Genomic DNA, 14,475 nt, shown 5'->3' with positions numbered 1-14,475 from the left:
TGGAAATCCTCACTCGCATGCTTACTTTCTCCAAGGCCAGGGCTGCTACAACAAACAGCTGCACAAATCTCTGGAGGCAGAGACATGAGAGGGCATCAGAGGAGGGAGGGAAGACCATCATTCAGGGTGCCACGGTGCACTGGTTGAAAAGCATTAGAGGAAAGTGAAAACATTAGTCAAATTTGAATACAAAAATGCGTATACAGTATTACAATAAATTTTCATTAAAATGGTCACAATTGTTAATAAGGAATCCTTTTTAAAAACATAATCACAAATGCAAAATGTGGAGAATTGAACAGAAGGCGGGGGAAATGAGAAACTGAGATAAAACAAAATTGGTAGATTCGCCTCCTCCCCCAACTCTTCCTCTTACTAAAAGCGACTTAGCTTTGGCTAGGCTGTGCCCAAGGTGATCTGTTGGTGATGCAAAGCAGAAATCCACCACCTGCTCCTCCAGAATGTTCTTTCTAGGCACTCTTGAGTTTTGCTGGCTTATCTTCCTCTAGCAGAAAGGATATATGGCAGTGCCCTTAGCCCACCCCCAGCGGAAGCCTTCTTATCTTTCCTGCATGTAGCTTGCTCTCTTTATCTTCATATAGCTCATCCTGCAGTCTCACAGCAAGGAGAGAACACCAACTGCCCGGCGTGCCATTTGTCTTGCTTGGGTGCTCTTTACTCTTCCAGCCACTTTTGTCACTATCCCTGCAGGTAAGTGAGCCAGCCTCCTCCGTGTCACTTCTTGGGAACTGGGGAAAGTGCACAAACCCTGGGATTTCCTCTTCTAGCTAGCCAGAGGTGGGGGTGGATAATGGAAGCCAAACTGCTGCCTTTGACAGAAGCTGCTTGGGGGATCTTGTTTGGCCCATCATTCTTTCAGCCTGGCCAACCTGACATGGCAGTTGTTGAGAATAAAATGGAACAACCTCATGTATATCCCTGAGTTTCACAGAGCAAGGGGAGGAGAGGAACATGGTGAAGGAAAAGAAGTAAATCTATGGGTTACAGGTAGGTAGCTGTGTTGGTCTGATGCAGTCAAAACAAAAATAAAAAAATCCTTCCAGCAGCACCTTAGAGACCAACTAAGTTTGTCATAGGTATGAGCTTTCGTGTGCATGCACACTTCTTCAGATTTGCGTTGCTACTTAATAGAAAGGCAGAGTAAATTCAATTGTTTATCTGCTATGTTTAAATGCTACCTCATTGAAAAAGGTTACAAAACTGATTAAAAAATTAAAATCAATTAAAAAGACAGCAATAAGTCAAAATGAAAGAAATGAATTAAGTTAAGAGTAAGTATGGCTGCAATCACACGAAGGAGAAGGTCCCTTTTAACTTAGTGGGACCTACTTCTATGATTAAACATGCCCACGCTGGCATTGCAAGTACCGTAAGTAAGTAAGTAAGTAAGTAAGTAAGTAAGTAAGTAATGCCCTGCTCTGCTGCTCAAAGGGTATTCAGGGTAGCTTTACACCATGAAAATGCAAAGGGAAAAATAGGTGTCAAAGAGGCAAAAGAGCATATTTAAACTGCAGTAATCTAAAGGAAGTTTAAATATGCTCTTTGCCTGCAGTAATATAAAAGAAGGGGACGCGGGTGGTGCTGTGGGTTAAACCACAGAGCCTAGGGCTTGTTGATCAGAAGGTCTGTGGTTTGAATCCCTGCGACGGGGTGAGCTCCCATTGCTCGGTCCCAGCTCCTGCCAACCTAGCAGTTCAAAAGCATGTCAAAGTGCAAGTAGATAAATAAGTACTGCTCCGGCAGGAAGGTAAACGGTGATTCCGTGTGCTGCTCTGGTTCGCCAGAAGCAGCTTTGTCATGCTGGCCACATGACCTGGAAACTGTCTATGGACAAACGCCGGCTCCCTCGGCCAATAGAGTGAGATGAGCGCCCCAACCCCAGAGTCGGTCACGGCTGGGCCAGGGATCCCTTTACCTTTTGTTGTTGTTTAGTCATTCAGTCATGTCCGACTCTTCGTGACTCCATGGACCATAGCACGCCAGGCACTCCTGTCTTCCACTGCCTCCCGCAGTTTGGTCAGAGTCATGTTGGTAGCTTCGAGAACACCGTCCAACCATCTCAACCTCTGTTGTCCCCTTCTCCTTGTGCCCTCAATCTTACCCAACATCAGGGTCTTTTCCAGGGAGCCTTCTCTTCTCATGAGGTGGCCAAAGTATTGGAGCCTCAGCTTCAGGATCTGTCCTTCCAGTGAGCACTCAAGGAAAACAGAAAGCAGCAGCAACAAAACTTTAAACATTACAAGCCTGCTGAAAAAGAAAAAGAAATCAACTTGGAGTGCAAAAAAACTAGAAAAACTAGATACTGACAGATGTCCACTGAGAGGATGTTTGAAAACAGAATTGACAGTACTCGACACAATGGACCCAATGCCGCTGCATATGCCCCTGATGAGAAAATTGCTGGTTATATATTGATATTTCTTGACATTATTTCATGTAAGCATTTGGGTAGGTGTTGATGACAACTTTACAAACTCATCAATGGGGCATTGGGCAATGGTTCTAAACCAGAAGAAGTAAGCCAAGGGGAAAAACCTTGGATTCCTTTTAATGGTTGGTTGGAGAGAAGGTTTTTTAAAAGAATTCTTTTGGATGCTAAAACTCTGCTTTTCTCTCTTTCTTAACAGTAATGAGACCCTGGAAGCTCTGCATAGACTTTCTGTGGTGTGCCGTGATCCTCACACCATTTCCAGGTTGGTGCTCCAAAACTGGGACTGTACACTCAGCTCAATCCCATTTCAAAAGGCTCCTCCAGAGGAGCTTTTATTCAGCATTTGCAATGATTTGCTTGCACAAAGCTTATTTAGTGGTTATTGATATTCATTCTGATTTGCTGGGAAGTCAAGGTGTACTGCAATGAGCATTTATTCTGATATGCCTGTGGGTTGTTTATAGGGGCTTGTCCACTTTGGGGCATTGTTTAGAGGTTGATTCCCCCCCCCCCCCCGTCCACAGCCACACATACAGTGTATGAGGAGCAGCTTAGGTCTTTCCCATCCATTTGTTGTTGTTTAGTCGTTTAGTCGTGTCTGACTCTTCGTGACCCCATGGACCATAGCACGCCAGGCACTCCTGTCCTGCACCGCCTCCCGCAGCCTGGTCAAACCCATGTTCGTAGCTTCGAGAACACTGTCCAACCACCTTGTCCTCTGACGTCCCCTTCTCCTAGTGCCCTCAATCTTTCCCAACATCAGGGTCTTTTCCAAGGATTCTTCTCTTCTCATGAGGTGGCCAAAGTATTGGAGCCTCAGCTTCACGATCTGTCCTTCCAGGGAGCACTCAGGGCTGATTTCCTTAAGAATGGATAGGTTTGATCTTCTTGCAGTCCATGGGACTCTCAAGAGTCTCCTCCAGCACCATAATTCAAAAGCATCAATTCTTCAGCGATCAGCCTTCTTTATGGTCCAGCTCTCACTTCCATACATCACTACTGGGAAAACCATAGCTTTAACTATACGGACCTTTGTCGGCAAGGTGATGTCTCTGCTTTTTAAGATGCTGTCTAGGTTTGTCATTGCTTTCCTCCCAAGAAGCAGGCGTCTTTTAATTTCGTGACTGCTGTCACCATCTGCAGTGATCAAGGAGCCCAAGAAGGTAAAATCTCTCACTGCCTCCATTTCTTCCCCTTCTATTTGCCAGGAGGTGATGGGACCAGTGGCCATGATCTTGGTTTTTTTGATGTTGAGCTTCAGACCATATTTTGCGCTCTCCTCTTTCACCCTCATTAAAAGGTTCTTTAATTCCTCCTCGCTTTCTGCCATCAAGGTTGTGTCATCTGCATATCTGAGGTTGTTGATATTTCTTCCGGCAATCTTAATTCCGGCTTGGGATTCATCTAGTCCAGCCTTTCGCATGATGAATTCTGCATATAAGTTAAATAAGCAGGGAGACAATATACAACCTTGTCGTACTCCTTTCCCAATTTTGAACCACTCAGTTGTTCCATATCCAGTTCTAACTGTAGCTTCTTGTCCCACATAGAGATTTCTCAGGAGACAGATGAGGTGATCAGGCACTCCCATTTCTTTAAGAACTTGCCATAGTTTGCTGTGGTCGACACAGTCAAAGGCTTTTGCATAGTCAATGAAGCAGAAGTAGACGTTTTTCTGGAACTCTCTAGCTTTCTCCATAATCCAGCGCATGTTTGCTATTTGGTCTCTGGTTCCTCTGCCCTTTCGAAATCCAGCTTGCACTTCTGGGAGTTCTCGGTCCACATACTGCCTAAGCCTGCCTTGTAGAATTTTAAGCATAACCTTGCTAGCGTGTGAAATGAGCGCAATTGTGCGGTAGTTGGAGCATTCTTTGGCACTGCCCTTCTTTGGAATTGGGATGTAGACTGATCTTCTCCAATCCTCTGGCCATTGCTGAGTTTTCCAAACTTGCTGGCATATTGGGTGTAGCACCTTAACAGCATCATCTTTTAAAATTTTTAATAGTTCAACTGGAATATCATCACTTCCACTGGCCTTGTTATTAGCAGTGCTTTCTAAGGCCCATTTGACTTCACTCTCCAAGATGTCTGGCTCACGGTCAGCAACCACACTACCTGGGGTGTACGAAACCTCCATGTCTTTCTGGTATAATTCCTCTGTGTATTCTTGCCACCTCTTCTTGATGTCTTCTGCTTCTGTTAGGTCCTTACCACTTTTGTCCTTGATTATGGTAATCTTTGTACGAAATGTTCCTTTCATATCTCCAATTTTCTTGAACAGATCTCTGGTTTTCCCCATTCTATTGTTTTCCTCTATTTCTTTGCATTGCTCATTTAAGAAGACCCTCTTGTCTCTCCTTGCTGTTTTTTGGAAATCTGCATTCAGTTTCCTGTATCTTTCCCTATCTCCCTTGCAATTTGCTTGCCTCCTCTCCTCCGCTATTTGTAAGGCCTCGTTGGACAGCCATTTTGCTTTCTTGCATTTCCTTTTCCTTGGGATGGTTTTCGTTGCTGCCTCCTGTATAATGTTACGAGCCTCCATCCATAGTTCTTCAGGCACTCTGTCCACCAAATCTAAATCCTTAAACCTGTTCCTCACTTCCACTGTGTATTCATAAGGGATTTGATTTAGATTGTATCTTACTGGCCCAGTGGTTTTTCCTACTTTCTTCAGTTTAAGCTGGAATTTTGCTATAAGAAGCTGATGATCTGAGTTAGGGTTAGCCTTTGCCCTGCTTCATTTTGAACTCCAAGGCCAAACTTGCCAGTTGTTCCTTTTATCTCTTGATTCCCTACTTTAGCATTCCAATCCCCTGTAATGAGAAGAACATCCTTCTTTGGTGTCATTTCTAGAAGGTGTTGTAGGTCTTCATAGAATTGGTCAATTTCACTTTCTTCAGCTCCGGTAGTTGGTGCATAAACTTGGATTACTGTGATGTTAAAAGGTCTGCCTTGGATTCGTATCGAGATCATTCTGTCATTTTTGAGATTGCATCCCATTACAGCTTTTGCCACTCTTTTGTTGACTATGAGGGCCACTCCATTTCTACTACAGGATTCTTGCCCACAGTAGTAGATATGATAGTCACCCGAACTGAATTCGCCCATTCCCTTCCATTTTAGTTCACTGATGCCCAGGATGTCGATATTTATTCTTGTCATCTCATTTTTGACCACATCCAGCTTACCTCCATTCATGGTTCTTACATTCCAGGTTCCTATGCAATATTTTTCTTTACAGCATCGGACTTTCCTTTCGCTTCCAGGCATATCCGCAACTGAGCGTCCTTTCGGCTTTGGCCCAGCCGCTTCATCAGCTCTGAATCTACTTGTACTTGTCCTCCGCTCTTCCTCAGTAACATGTTGGACGCCTTCCGACCTGAGGGGCTCATCTTCCAGCGTCATAACTTTTATATGCCTGTTGTCTTTGTCCATGGAGTTTTCTTGGCAGGGATACTGGAGTGGCTTGCCAGTTCCTTCTCCAGGTGGATCACGTTTAGTCAAAACTCTCCACTATGACCTGTCCATCTTGGGTGGCCCTGCATGGCATAGCTCATAGCTTCTCTGAGTTATTCAAGCCCCTTCGCCACGACAAGGCATTGATCCATGAAGGGGTTCCCATCCATAGCAGTAGCCATTCCCTTTTGTGTTTGTCCCTGCCTTCTAATGTGTTGGTTCTGCTATGCTATGAAATACAGATGTGGGGCATGCACACAGATGGCTGCATGGGCACCATGGTGGGTTAAATAAAAACCCACCCAGCAAATATACAAAAGTGTACAATCAGGCAATTTCTGGCACACCATTTTTCATGTATCATATTTTTCCGTGTATAACATGACCCCTATTTTTTTGGGACTCCAAATAAAGAAATCCCCCATATGCTCTATCCATGTATAAGATGACCCCCAATTTTAAACTTGAAAAAATATATACATGGAAAAATATGGTAATTTGTGCAATTAGCTGGTTTTGTGCAAATCTGAGGCGTCAAAAGGGAGAAAACCTATAAGGCTATGCTCCATTCAGAAGCACACCAGAAATATTTATGAGCATGGCTGGAAACAAAAGCAATGTGAAAGCAGTGGGCACTGAAGGGAGTAGCAGAAAGTGAAAATTGATTCACCCACCCCAAAACACCAAAACAAATTTTCTGTGACTCTCTTTGGTCTGGACCCAAAGAGAGGTAGGTAAGTCTATTAATTGCACAAACCTAATTTCCAGTACAGAGGTACCTTGGTCTACGAACAGTCCTGTTAATGAACTATTTGGGCAATGAACTCCGCAAAACTGGAAGTAGGTGTTCCGGCTGGCAAACTTTGCCCCGGAAGCCAAACAAAGCTGAACAGTAGAAGGGCACCGGTGGCGGGAGGCCTCAGTAGGAAAAGTGTGCCTTGGTTTAAGAACACTTTGGTTTAAGAATGGACTTCCGGAACGAATTAAGTTCGTCAACCGAGGTACCACTGTAGACATTTGATTTAGTGACCATCTGGAAGTATTTAAAGTGCTGCTGTTAACTTTTAGGTTCTATATGGTTTGGAACCTTGATACTTATTGTAATTTATTTCTAAATATATTTATATAGCACTGCATCATAACAATATTTCAGAGGCTGGAGCTTGTGGGTCCCTTTCAACTATACAATTCAATGAATCTTAAACGTAATAATAATAATAATAATAATAATAATAATAATAATAATAATTACAATATTACAACAGAATTACAATAAAACATAAAAACAATTAATTAAAATACAGATTAAAATACCGTATTAAAATTTAAAGTGCAGCCTCAATTCAAGTATTCCATAAATCCAAGCCATGAGGGAGGAAAAACACAGGGGTCAAGCTGAGTCTAACCCAAAGGCCAGGCGGAACAGCTCTGTCTTGCAGGCCCTGCGGAAAGATGACAAATCCCGCAGGGCCCTGGTTTCCTGGGAAAGAGCGTTCCACCAAGTTGGGGCCAGTACTGAAAAGGCCCTGGCTCTAGTAGAGGCCAATCTAGCCATCTTATGGCTCGGGATCTCCAGAATATTGTTGTTTGTGGACCTTAAGGTCCTCCGCGGGGCATACCAGGAGAGGCTATATAAAAAGCAGTTAACAATAAGTTGAAAGCAAAAAGGAATTAAAAACAAACATTAATAGACTAAAGTGGGAGACGTACTCTTAATTGCCTGCATAGGTCTGGTTTTCAACAGCTGCTTAAAAGTTGGCACAGAAGGCACCTGTTGAATCTCTATTGGCAGCAAGGATGCCACCTTGCCACAACAATTGAAGGGGCTGGTGCCACATGACATGCACGAGTGATGTCAGCACATCATGCGCATGCTACAGGGTGTGTGAGTGGAGTGAGCACGCTGGCAGGCTGCACAATTAAAATCAGCATGTCGTGCAGCGTGTGCACAAGGCTGCTGCAGATTCTTTGCCCACCCCTCAGCCTCTATGATTGGTTGTTGTTTAGTCATTTAGTCGTGTCCGACTCTTTGTGACCCCATGGACCATAGCACGCCAGGCACTCCTGTCTTGCACTGCCTCCCGCAGTTTGGTCAAACTCATGTTCGTAGCTTCGAGAACACTGTCCAACCATCTTGTCCTCTGACGTCCCCTTCTCCTAGTGCCCTCAATCTTTCCCAACATCAGGGTCTTTTCCAAGGATTCTTCTCTTCTCATGAGGTGGCCAAAGTATTGGAGCCATGATTGGTACAGAGTTCCATAGGACCGGGTGGATGAGATAAAAGGCTTGGTTTCTCATTGTTGTCATATGAGCCTCACCAGCGCAGGGAATGACTAGAGACACTCCTGCAGATGGTCCTGAGGTATCCTGAACCCAAGAACCTTGAACATGACTTGGTATCAGATAGGCAGCCAGTGGCAGCAGTGGTGTCACATGTTCTCAACCAGAAGCTCCCACCAGCCATCTGGCCACAGTGTTCAGCACCACCTGGAGCTGCTGAACTAGGTCCAGGGCAACCCCACATAGAGTGCATGTCAGCAATCTAGCCTCAGGGTTACAAACGTGTACAATAGTGAACAGACTTCCCCTGTCTAGGAATGGCTGTACTTGGCGAACCAGACAGCTGGTAAAAGGCGCTCCTAGCCACAAAGGACAGTTGGGCCTCTAGTGATCTCCTGGCCTGCTACACTCTCCCCAAGTTCGCCCATCCCTGGCATACCCTTTTCTGTCTTTTGTCTGTTCCTCTCTTATGGGTTACAGTTTTCTGCTTGACCTATGCTTTCCAGGCACGGGTCTGAGCAGTTTTCCCTTTGCCCTGCTCCTTTCTCAGGGAAAACCCGTCCTTTAGTACTAAATTGGAATCTGGAGAAAACTTGAATTGCCATTTGCTCTGATTGAGTGCTAAAGAGTGGTTTTCCCCAGGAGAAAGCAGTGGAACAAGAGGAACTGTGGACAAGCCCTTACTCCCCCCCCCATTGTCCCCACAGTTAAGGAGGCTCAAGGCCATGCAATGTCAGCACACCATGCACACATGCCCCATGGCATGTATTCATGATGTCAGCACCCACCGCTGCGAGCATGCTGACATTATTCAAGCATGCTATGGGGCATGCTGATGCCCTTCAGTTTGTGCACATAATGCAAGCATGCCCCATGGCATGCACACATGGCTGCAAAGAACTTTGGGATGTCCTGTCCCTTTAGTCAGAAATATGGGCCCACTCCCCCCCTACTCAGTGTTAGCAATTTCACTCCTCCGATGCTGCAGATGAGATTGTTGTAAATCACATGCCTGTCTGGGAAGAGTGTGCGAAATGGAAGACAGTCTTATTTCTTCTTCTCTAATGTACTTTCACTTTTACTTGTGCCTGTCTGTTCTCTCGGAGCTGGAGAGAAAGGACGCCATTATGCTTTTGTCTGTACATTGTTGTCGCTCTTTAGTCATTTAGTGAAGCAGAACACATTGAAGCAGAACACATTGTTGGAGTGTCAGAATGCATAGATAGAAGGCAAATAAGCGTTCCATGGCTTTATTTCGCTTAGTTGCTTACTCTTGAGTAGAACTGCATATTCACTCCAGGAATAAGCACCTTTGTAAAATGAGTCAAATTGAAGCAGAACACATTGGAGTGTCAGAATGCATAGATAGAAGGCAAATAAGCGTTCCATGGCTTTATTTCGCTTAGTTGCTTACTCTTGAGTAGAACTGCATGTTCACTCTAGGAATAAGCACCTTTGTAAAATGAGTCAAATTGAAGCAGAACACATTGTTGGAGTGTCACAATGCATAGATAGAAGGCAAATAAGCGTTCCATGGCTTTATTTCGCTTAGTTGCTTACTCTTGAGTAGAACTGCATGTTCACTCCAGGAATAAGCACCTTTGTAAAATGAGTCAAATTGAAGCAGAACACATTGGAGTGTCAGAATGCATAGATAGAAGGCAAATAAGCGTTCCATGGCTTTATTTCGCTTAGTTGCTTACTCTTGAGTAGAACTGCATGTTCACTCTAGGAATAAGCACCTTTGTAAAATGAGTCAAATTAAAGCAGAACACATTGTTGGAGTGTCAGAATGCATAGATAGAAGGCAAATAAGCGTTCCATGGCTTTATTTCGCTTAGTTGCTTACTCTTGAGTAGAACTGCATGTTCACTCCAGGAATAAGCACCTTTGTAAAATGAGTCAAATTGAAGCAGAACACATTGTTGGAGTGTCAGAATGCATAGATAGAAGGCAAATAAGCGTTCCATGGCTTTATTTCGCTTAGTTGCTTACTCTTGAGTAGAACTGCATGTTCACTCCAGGAATAAGCACCTTTGTAAAATGAGTCAAATTGAAGCAGAACACATTGTTGGAGTGTCAGAATGCATAGATAGAAGGCAAATAAGCGTTCCATGGCTTCATTTCGCTTAGTTGCTTACTCTTGAGTAGAACTGCATGTTCACTCCAGGAATAAGCACCTTTGTAAAATGAGTCAAATTGAAGCAGAACACATTGTTGGAGTGTCAGAATGCATAGATAGAAGGCAAATAAGCGTTCCATGGCTTTATTTCGCTTAGTTGCTTACTCTTGAGTAGAACTGCATGTTCACTCCAGGAATAAGCACCTTTGTAAAATGAGTCAAATTGAAGCAGAACACATTGTTGGAGTGTCAGAATGCATAGATAGAAGGCAAATAAGCGTTCCATGGCTTTATTTCGCTTAGTTGCTTACTCTTGAGTAGAACTGCATATTCACTCCAGGAATAAGCACCTTTGTAAAATGAGTCAAATTGAAGCAGAACACATTGTTGGAGTATCACAATGCATAGATAGAAGGCAAATAAGCGTTCCATGGCTTTATTTCGCTTAGTTGCTTACTCTTGAGTAGAACTGCATGTTCACTCCAGGAATAAGCACCTTTGTACCGGTAGTCAAAACAAAAATTTAAAAATCCTTCCAGTAGCACCTTAGAGACGCTACTTAGAGTTTGCTCAGCTTTCGTGTGCATGCACACATCTTTAGATACTTTAGATTCTTTGGATACTTATTTAGATACACACTTCTTTAGTATCTGACACACGAAAAGCTCATACCTATGACATGAAAGCTCATACTTATGACAAACTTAGTTGGTCTCTATGGTGCTACTGGAAGGATTTTTTTTATTTCTGCTTTAAACAGTTACAGGAGAAAATGAATGAAATAGCAAAATGCTTGGGGCCAGGTTACAAAGCTTATTAAAAATAACAAAGGGAAAAGGGGAAAAAGGGGAAAAAATGTAGAAATTATAATGAAATTATTAGAATGAAATAAATATATCATAAACTCTCTCTCTTATTCATTTGTGGTCATCCCTGTTTTGAATACTGTGTGCTATTCTTGTTGCCAAATCTAAGAAAGATTATAGACTTGCTAGAGGTAAGAAAAGAGAGAGAGAAATAATATAAAATAATATTATCCAAGGCTGGAGACCTCCCTGACTTGGAAAATCTTAGCGTTTGGGTTCCTTCGATTTTAGAAAACTTTAAAATATTAGTAATTGCCTAACTACATATTAGCTGCAAACTCAAGTAACAGAAACACAAATGCTGTTTGAGGCTTTTTGTTTTAAGTGAAAATCAACTTCAGGAGAGCCACTTCTGATAAAGATACTTAATCTGTTCCCCACCTGCAGTTTCAAAATATCCTCCTCAGATGCTTGTTGCACATTTCCAAATGTGTACATACTCAGAGCCATATCATGAAAATTGGCACATCCCATTAATGTGATTTTATATTGTAATTCTATGTTGTGAACCACCCTGAGATCTATGAATCATAGAATCCTAGAGTTGGAAGAGACCACAAGGGCCATCCAGTTCAACCCCCTGGCAAGCAGGAAACTCCATCAAAGCATTCCTGACAGATGACTGTTAAGCCTCTGCTTAAAGTAAACAAAATTAATATGTATGATTGTTTATTGAATGGTTTCCTGTCCCACCACAGATATCTTCAATACAATATTCTCAGCAACACTGAATAAATTATTGCCAATCTTCAACTGTAAAAGGTTAAAGGTGGGAGAGGCTCCAAAGGATGAGTGGCAGCTGGAAAATGATGGAATGCGCAGAGCTAGCAGCCCTAACCAGCAGGGCAGGAGAACAAGAAGGACGAGTGTATGAAGATGAATGGAAAGTGTTTGTGGAGTATCAGGGAAACAATTGTAAGCAAGTGAAAAGGCTAGCAGGATTGTTGTAAATTCAACAGTATAATGTAGATTAAGATACAATGGAAAAGGGGAAACTAGATGGAGGAAACAGAATACAGTCATACCTTGACATCCGAACGCTTCGACTTCCGAAGGTTTCGACTTCCAAAGTCAATAACCCCCGGAAGTCCTTTTCCCACGTGCGCCGTTCAGTGCCTGTGTGTGCAGCGTGCGCTGCTGCCCTTGCCGGGTCCCACTGGGTTGGGACTTGGCGCGGCGCGCACTGTGTGTTCCGCAGGGTCGGGGCTTGGCACGGGGCGTGCTGCAGCTTCTGCCGGCTCCCGCTCCATCTGAGCTCCACGTGGCGCATGTTGTGCATCTGCTTCCGGCAAGGACAGGCACCTTCCTTTTCCTGTTCCTTACGGAAGTGCCATCCGGACCTGCTCCCAGCACGGTATGGTACCGGTACCCCAGCATGTCTTATTTTGGGGGATGCCTTATGCCTTATATTTTATTGCTTTGAGAAAATCGTGCCATGGCTTATTTTATAGGCACGTCTTATTTTATGAGAAACACGGTAGCTGGCCCTGCCACGCGTTGCTGTGGCTAATCCCTGTGATCGCCCCCACCCTGTCCCCATCTATGATCTATTATGTTGCCCCCCCCCCCGTCGGCTTATCCCTGTGAATCCCCCACCTCCCTCTTCCCGGTAACCCCCACCCAGAGGAGGTGTGGTTCCCTGGGTGATCCTGGTATTTGGGGGGTGGGAGGGTGGCGGGTTGAGGAGAGGTGAGGTTCCTTGGGTGGTCCAGGTTAGTCTGCTCCTTCTTGATGGTGGAATCTTTGTGGGGTGGGCGGAGGCTGCAGAGAGGGTTAGGGCTGAGGCGACGGGGTGGGGTAGGCCTGAGATGGAGGGATTGGAGATGTGGTCGGGGACTGTGGGGAGGACTAGGGATGTTAAGGAGGTGGCCTGGTCCCTAGGGGTGGCGGGATCGGCAACGGAGGGTTTCGGAATCGGCAGGGGCGGAATCCGTGGGGTGGGTGGAGGCTGCAGAGCGGGTTAGGGCTGTGGCGATGGGGTGGGGTAGGACTGAGGTGGCGGGATTGGAGGGGTGGTCGGGGACTGTGGAGAGGCCTAGGGATGTTGAGGAGGTGGCCTGGTCTCTGGGGGTGGTAGGATTGACGGTGGAGGGTGCCGGGAGAGGTTGGGATCAGCGGGGGTGGAATCCATGGGGTGGGTGGAGGCTGTAGAATGGGTTAGGCCTGCGGCGGTGGGGCGGGGTAGGCCTGAGGCGGCGGGCTTGGAGGGGTTGGTCGGCGACTGTGGAGAGGCCTAAGAGTGGCTTAGGCCTCAGGTGGTGGGGTGAGGTAGGCCTGAGGCGGCGGGATTGGATAAGAATCAGTACTTGTTATTTCCTCAAAATTCCAACAGATGCCCTGTTGCTCCTCTCCTGGGAAGGTGCCTAATGAAAAATAACAAACTTTAAAAAAAAATATTAAATCTGCTATAATTATTTTTCCCACCATTCTGTGTCGCTGTATTTTTTGTCTCTACTATCACTCTTTCTGTTTTGTTTTTCTGTTTCCTGAACAATTCCAAACTTGAACTTCAGGGTATTATTCTAAGAGCAACGGGGCAATATTCTTTGTACGAGCATGCTGATAAGAGGGCCAGTGTAAGAGAACATGGTCTATAGCAGAGGTTTTCAACCTTTTTGAGTCCACAACTCTCTTGACCAACCACACTCTCTGTGGCACCCCATGGGGCTCAGGAGCCCAGTTATGTTGCCCCCCTCCCCGCCTGCAGAGCTGGCATGGAGTAAAACTTGCAGGGGCTGACAAAAGAATAAACAATTACCCGCTAATGGTCTTTTTAATAAGCATCGAGGAAATACAGGATGCATTATTTTTAGACTTTAAAACAGGCATGTCAAACCTGCGGCCCTCCAGATGTTTTGGACTACAATTCCCATCTTCCCCAACCACTGGTCCTGCTAGCTAGGGATCATGGGAGTTGTAGGCCAAAACATCTGGAGGGCCGCAGGTTTGACATGCCTGCTTTAAAAGTACTCTCTGTCAGGAGCGTCCTACGCATGAGTAGGCATCCGACAGATACACATGCCCGACTGGCATGTTCTCTCCCTCCTGGTCGGTCATTCGGGAGCTTCAAAAGCTTTCTCCAGCCCGCACATCACAGCGACTGATACCAAGAGGCATCAGCACACTTCAAGATTCTGCAGAGTTCGCATGACAGACTCAGCAGCACAGCATTTTGGCTAAACTACTTTATTTACATATAATGCACTTGGAGCATTCTGACTCAGCTCCTTCTTCAGACACCAAAGAGAAAGAGACAAAGGACAATAGTCCCACATCATAGAACACAGTAATACAAACAT

At 44.8% G+C, this 14,475-nt stretch overlaps 1 long non-coding RNA gene across 1 annotated transcript; it reads left to right on the top strand.

Annotated features, from left to right (window-relative positions):
- The first annotated feature begins 572 nt into the window (after positions 1–572).
- LOC148683326 (uncharacterized) lies at positions 573–12,930 on the top strand. Its single transcript, XR_015947207.1, has 3 exons — positions 573–711; positions 2,649–2,714; positions 11,875–12,930. It is a non-coding gene; the product is annotated as an uncharacterized LOC148683326 (long non-coding RNA).
- The last annotated feature ends 1,545 nt before the right edge of the window (positions 12,931–14,475 follow it).

This window comes from Zootoca vivipara, chromosome 15, assembly GCF_965207765.1.
Source record: "Zootoca vivipara chromosome 15, rZooViv2.hap1.1, whole genome shotgun sequence".
Taxonomy (NCBI): domain Eukaryota; kingdom Metazoa; phylum Chordata; class Lepidosauria; order Squamata; family Lacertidae; genus Zootoca; species Zootoca vivipara.
This window is presented reverse-complemented; position numbering and strand designations above follow the sequence as displayed.